Source organism: Nyctereutes procyonoides, unplaced genomic scaffold (assembly GCF_905146905.1).
Source record: "Nyctereutes procyonoides isolate TBG_1078 unplaced genomic scaffold, NYPRO_anot_genome, whole genome shotgun sequence".
In the NCBI taxonomy this organism is placed as follows: domain Eukaryota; kingdom Metazoa; phylum Chordata; class Mammalia; order Carnivora; family Canidae; genus Nyctereutes; species Nyctereutes procyonoides.
In genome coordinates, this window is record NW_026575043.1 from 58,063,162 (window position 1) to 58,069,796 (window position 6,635).

Sequence of the window (6,635 nt, forward strand, 5' to 3'; positions counted from 1 at the left end):
TTAAGAACCATTGGCTTAAACATGAGAACATGCTCCGCCTCACTGGCCATCAGGGAAATGCAAATCAAAACCACAATGAGATCCCACCTCACACCAGTGAGAATGGGGAAAATTAACAAGACAGGAAACAACAAATGTTGGAGAGGATGTGGAGAAAGGGAACCCTCTTGCACTGTTGGTGGGAATGTGAACTGGTGCAGCCACTCTGGGAAACTGTGTGGAGGTTCCTCAAAGAGTTAAAAATAGACCTGCCCTACAACCCAGCAATTGCACTGCTGGCGATTTAACCCAAAGATACAGATGCATTGAAATGGCAGGACACCTGCACCCCAATGTTTATAGCAGCAATGTCCACAATAGCCAAATTGTGGAAGAAGCCTCGGTGTCCTTTGACAGATGACTAGATGAAGAGGATGTGGTCTATATACACATGAAATATTACTCAGCCATCAGAAAGGGTGAATACCCACCATTTGCTTCGATGTGGATGGAACTGGAGGGTATTATGCTGAGTGAAGTAAGTCAATCGGAGAAGGACAATCATTATATGGTCTCATTCATTTGGAGAATATAAGAAATAGTGAAAGGGATTAAAGGGGAAAGGAGAGAAAATGCGTGAGAAATATCAGAGAGGATGACAGGACGTGAGAGACTCCTAACTCTGGGAAACGAACAGGGGATAGTGGAACAGGAGGTGGGGGGGGGGATGGGGTGACTGGGTGATGGACACTGAGGGGGGCACTTGGCAGGATGAGCACTGGGTGTTATACTATATGCTGGCAAATCAAACCTACATTTAAAAAAATACACACACACACACACACACACACACAAAAGAACCACTGGCTTTGAGGGTGATGGAATTGGGGGGCTTTTTCTTCAGGAGGTGACATTGGAGCAGAGACCTGGCTAGAGTGAGGGAGGAAGCCAAGAGAAAACTTGGGGAGGGCCCTGGATGGCTCAGTCGGTGAACCATCTGCCTTTAGCTCAGGTCATGATCCCAGGGTCCTGGGATTGAGTCCCAGATCAGGCTCCCTGCTCAGTGGGGAGTCTGCTTCTCCTTCTCCCCCACCTGCCACTTCCCCCCGCTTGCCCCCATGCCCTCTCTCTGTCAAATAAATAAATAAATAAAATCTTAAAAAAAAAAAGGAAAATAAAACTTGAGGGAGGTGGTTCTAGGCAGGGGGAACAGGAAGTGCAGAGCCTCTGAATCAGGAGTGTGCCTGGTGAGGTGGAGGACCAGCAAGAGGGTCTATGGGCTTGATTGGCTCTGCAAGGGCAGGGGCCACAATAGACAGAGTGGAGGGTGGGGGCCCCCAGAGAAAGATAGTTTCTATGGTCTTGATTCTGAATGATTCTGGGAGCCACTGTAGGGTTTTTGAGCAGAAGCATGACATAAAGAAGCAAGTAGGAGACGAAACTGAAGCCCGGAGAGATGAATTAACTTGCCACAGGTCACACGGTTAAGTGGCTGAGCTGAGATTCAGGCCAGGTCTGTCTATAGTCATAGAGCATGTGATTGACCTCTGTGTTCTCTTTGAGCTATCTTTGCTGTAAAAAACAAAAAACAAACCATAAAAAGCAGATGTTTACAAGCTGTCAGTGTCTTCCAGCCAAAGACCACGAGGAACACACTAGTAGCTAAGCCAGTTGGATTTAATGCTCATTGAAGTGTGGGAGAATGCATACCATGGGGAATCGTGGGGCATCACAGTAAGAGAACGTTGGGGTGTTAGAAAGAATGGTTTGTAGGATTTGGACTTCGGTTGGCTGATTCTGGGGAGAATTTAAGGACCTAGGAATTTTGCTCTAGAGCGCGTGCTGTCAGGAAGCAGGGATCATTCTAGGACTGGAGCTCTGAAATCTCATCTAGATGGAGGACAGACTAGAGCCAGGCTGAGACTGTATTTGGTAAATTGGCTGTTACTCATATTAGCCAAGAGAGGGAGATGTTGGGTATTTCATGGCCTGTACCATGCTCATATTTGTCTCATTTCATCATGTCACAAGGTGGCCTTGTCTGATGTTGGTGTTCTGTGAAACTGTTATTTCAACACAAGAACACAGAGGCCAGCAGTCAGGGCCAGGCCAGCTCCTGGATGTCTCCTCTCTCTCGAAGTCATGAAAGTGATTTGATACTCCTGGCAGAAATATGGTCCAGGGAGAAACTAGCTTTGGAGCATGATCCTATTTGGAATTCATGGTTTCTGGCTGTCCTTTCTGCCATCTTGCTCTGCCATCTTACCCTGCTGGCCAGGCTGCTTCTGGACTGTACCTTGGAGGATGAAAACTTCTCCATGTGCGTGTTTGTTTTGAACAGCTTGATTGAGACAGTTCACATGTCATGAAAATCCGCACATTTAAAGGATACAATTCAAAGATTTTTGGTATATTCACAGATACATACAACCATCACTACTGTCTAGTTCTGGAACATTTTCATTGCCCCAAACAGAAACCCCATTAGCTATGACTCCCCATTTCCTCCCTATTCTGACACATGGCCCAAAGTAATCATTAATCTGCTCTTGGTCTCCATGGACTTAAGTATTCTGGATATATCACGTAAACGGAATCATGTAGTATCTGGTCTTTTATGACCAGCTTCTTTCACTGAGCCTCATGTCTCCAAGGTCCATTGTAGCATAGGTCAGGGCTTCCTTCCATTTTTATGGCTGAATCATAGTCCACTGTATGGATGGACCACTTGTTGTATATCACTTCATCAATCCAGGGACTTTTTTTGGTGTTGTTTTAAAGATTTTACTTATTTATTCATGAGAGACACAGGCAGAGGGAGATGCAGACTCCCTGCGGGGAGCCCAATGTGGGACTCGATCCTAGGACCCCAGGATCACAACTTGAGCTGAAGGCAGGTGCTCAACCACAGACACCCAGGTGTCCCAATCCAGGGATTTTTGAGTAGTTTCCGCCTTCTTGTTGTCTCTTGTAAAAACAGTACCTCCCTCTGAAAGCTAGGATCACTTTGTAGGAACCTATGTCTCTTCACAGAACTCCTTGTTTCTGAGAGATGAACCAGGCCCCAGAAGAGGGTGGGGTGGAAAAGAGCTTTCTCCAGGCAGGAGGCTCACCGCCATTAAGAACTTGCTGTGGGCCAGGAGGCACTCTGGGAATGCAAAGAGAAATTCGGGCAGAAGTCCCTGCCCTCAGGGAGCTCACAGTCCAGTGACTAGAGTGTGGGTTCTCCCTCCAGAATCCATCCCATTTTTCTGGTCTTCTTCAGGGGGACCACTCCTGCCCTTCTCCCCAGGAACCCTGGGCCATACTGAGGTTGTCTGGGGAGAGCCAGCCTGAGTAAGAAGGCAACAGAAGGAAAGCAGGGCTTAGACATGAGAGAGCAAACTGCATCCCAGTGATGGAACTTGAGCAACGGGATCAATCTGTGCCTGATTTTTTGCTACTTTTAGGCTTTTCAGCTGCATAGACTATTAATCTTTAAGAATGAAAAAAAAAATCAATTGTGGTGATGGTTGCACAACTCTGTGAATATAACAAAAACCATTGAATTGTATAGTTCAAAAGGGTAAATTGTATGGCAAATAAATTATATCCAAATAGTAACAAATAACACAATTAAAGACCATGATAGAACTACACAAGAATTTTATTGAAACCCAGAATAAGAGCAACTCACTCAGTCTGTGAAGCAGACAGTAAGCAGCCGTCCTGAGGAGACAGTAAGTACTCCATTTTACGGGTGAGGAATCAAAGACACTCCTGGAAAAGGAATTGAGTATGAGCCTCTTAATGAGTGACAGGGATAAGAATTCTATTTCTAGAGACCTGGCTAGCTCAGTCCATAGGCCATGTGACTCTTGATCTCAAGGTTGTAAGTTCAAACCTCATGTTGGGTATAGAGATTACTTTAAAATCTTAAAAAAGAGAGAGAGAAAAAAAATTATATTTCTAGACCATAACCTAGTTTTTGAAAACACAATCTTTCCTTAGGTACTGTTCAAAATGTCTAAATCATGCTGCCAATTAATTGACTTAAATTATTTTAAAGCATTTGTAGCATTGAGCCTGCTTACCATGAGCATCTCCAAACAGACATGAGGAAGTCTGTAGTTGTAATGCCTCTTGCTTTGGATTTCTGGAGTTTGTCAAAGTCTTTCACAACTCAAACTGGCTTACACAAAAAGTTATACAAATGAGAAATCCAGAATGTGGATCAGGCACAGCTGGATCCAGGGCCTTAGTGATAGCCATATCATCTGACTTCTTTTGTTCTCTGGCCCTCAGCTTTGGGTTTGCATAATGTTGACATCGCTTTCATGCAGGCTATCCACACATGGTGGCAAAGGTGGTCTCCAGGACATGTAGGGTTACATCTGCCAATAATAATAGATAATTCAATGTATTTTCTTTAAAAAAAAAAGTTTATTTATTTATTTATTTATTTATTTATTTATTTATTTATTTATTTATTTATGAGACAGAGAGAGAGAGAGAGAGGCAGAGACACAGGCAGAGGGAGAAACAGGCTCCCTGCAGGAGCCTGATGCGGGACTTGATCCCAGATCCCAGGATCACGATATGAGCCGAAGGCAGATGCCCAACTGCTGAGCCACTCAGGCATCCCAATTCAATGAATTTTCGTTGCATATCACTGGCTCAGCTTGGGACACGTACCTACCCCTAAACTAATCACTGTATTTATGGACATGAAAATTGTTGATTGGAGGCACCTGGGTGGCTCAATGGTTGAGTGTTCGCCTTTGGCTCAGGTCATGATCCCAGGGTCCGGGGATCAAGTCCCACATCAGGCTCCTTGCAGAGAGCCTGGTTCTCTCTCTGCTCATGTCTCTGCCTTCTCTCTGTGTGTCTCTCTTGAATAAATAAAAAGAATCTTAAAAAAATATTTTATCTTTAAGTAATCTCTATATCCATTGTAGGGCTTGAACTTACAACCCCAAGGTCAAAGAGTTGCATGCTCTACCTATTAAGCCATCCAGGTGCTCCTCCAACAAAAAGGTTTTAATGTTGGAAATTGGTTAAACACATGCATTAGTTATCTATTGCTGTGTAATAAGTTACCCCAAAACTTAGTGGCTTAAAACAATAGTCATCATTATCTCTCATAGTTTCTGTAGATCTGGAATTTGGGAGCAACTTGGCCAACCAGTTCTGATACAGGGTCTGTTGTAAAGTTGTAGTCAAGATATTGGCAAGGGCTGCTGTCATCTGAAGGCTTAACTGGGGCTGGAGAAGTCACTTCCAAGATGGTGCACTTGGTAGCTGTTGGTGGGAGGCACTAGTTTTCCTCCATGTAGATCTCTCCCAGAGCAGCTAGAGTGTCCTTATGAAATGATAGCTATCTTCCCCAGAGGAAGTGAGTCAAGACAAGGCAGAAGCTACAATACCTTTCATGACCTAGCTTCAGAAGCCACACATCTGTCACATCTGCCACATTCTCTTAGACAGAAGTGAGTCACTAAGTTAGTTCTCCCTCCCAAACCAGGAGAGGGGAATTAGGCTCCACCTTTTGAAGGGAACAGGTAAAAAATTGCGTGTGTGTATACAATTATTAATTTATAAATAATAAATTGTATATATACAATGTATTAAATTTGAGGTTTTTTTATTTTTTATCTTAAATTTTTTAAAAAGATTTATTTATTTATTTATTCATGAGAGGTATATATAGAGAGGCAGAGACATAGGCAGAGGGAGAAGCAGGCTCCATGCAGGGATCCCAATGTGGGACTCAATCCCAGATCCTGGGATCACTCCCTGAGCCAAAGACAGATGCTCAACCACTGAGCCATCCAGGCATCCCTGAGATTTTATTTTAAAAGATTTTATTTATTTATTTGAGAGAGAGAGACAGAAAGAGAGTGAGCACGAGCAGAGGGAGAGACAGAGAGGGACGGGGTGAGAGAGAATCTCAAGCAGACGCTGCACTGAGGACTGAGCCCAATATGGGACTCGATCCCATGACCCCAAGATCATGACCTGAGCGGAAACCAAGAGCCTGACACTTAGCTGACTGAACCACCCAGGCGCCCTGAGTTTGTAGATATATTTTGAACACATCACAACAGGTGATGATAGAAATGAGGAGCCAGGCAAGAGATGGTGAGACAACCCACTGATTAGCAGTAGCAGAAAGAGACTGTTCCAGTTAGAACTGGAAGGGATGAAAGCAAGTGTGGAGTTACCAGAATCCAGGAGCTAAGACTACCCAGTGAAACTGGAACTTCAGAGGAGCTGGAGCCTTGAAGATGTAGTCACCAGTGGATTTGCTTCCCAAAGCAGAGAGATGTACTGGCTTCCTCCTTCCTCTGCCCTTCTGTCAGCTTCTGTAGCTGGCCCAACATATCAGGAAGTGGAGTGCAAGGGAGCCTGGGAGATGTAGTTCCTTGTGATTCGAGGGCGAGCAGAGAGGGCTGCCAGGGTCTGAGATCAAATGGACAGAGGCCTAACACGGAGTCCCCAGATGGCTGATCTGATTAGGTGGTATTATAGTAAAATTTGTCTTCATTTCTGATTATTTTAACATATATATGCATATATAAAATGTATATGCCGTGCTGGGCAATAATAAGTCAGGGCTCCAACTCACAACCCTGAGATCAGGATCTGAGCCAAGATCAAGATCAAGAGTTGTACGC

General features: G+C 44.3%; 1 long non-coding RNA gene across 1 annotated transcript; it reads right to left on the minus strand.

Annotated features, from left to right (window-relative positions):
- Positions 1-3,607: 3,607 nt before the first annotated feature.
- LOC129508117 (uncharacterized) lies at positions 3,608-6,298 on the minus strand. The gene is made up of 3 exons (XR_008664136.1): positions 6,183-6,298; positions 4,053-4,352; positions 3,608-3,738 (listed from the first exon to the last, which is right to left on the minus strand). It is a non-coding gene; the product is annotated as an uncharacterized LOC129508117 (long non-coding RNA).
- Between the last annotated feature and the right edge of the window lie 337 nt (positions 6,299-6,635).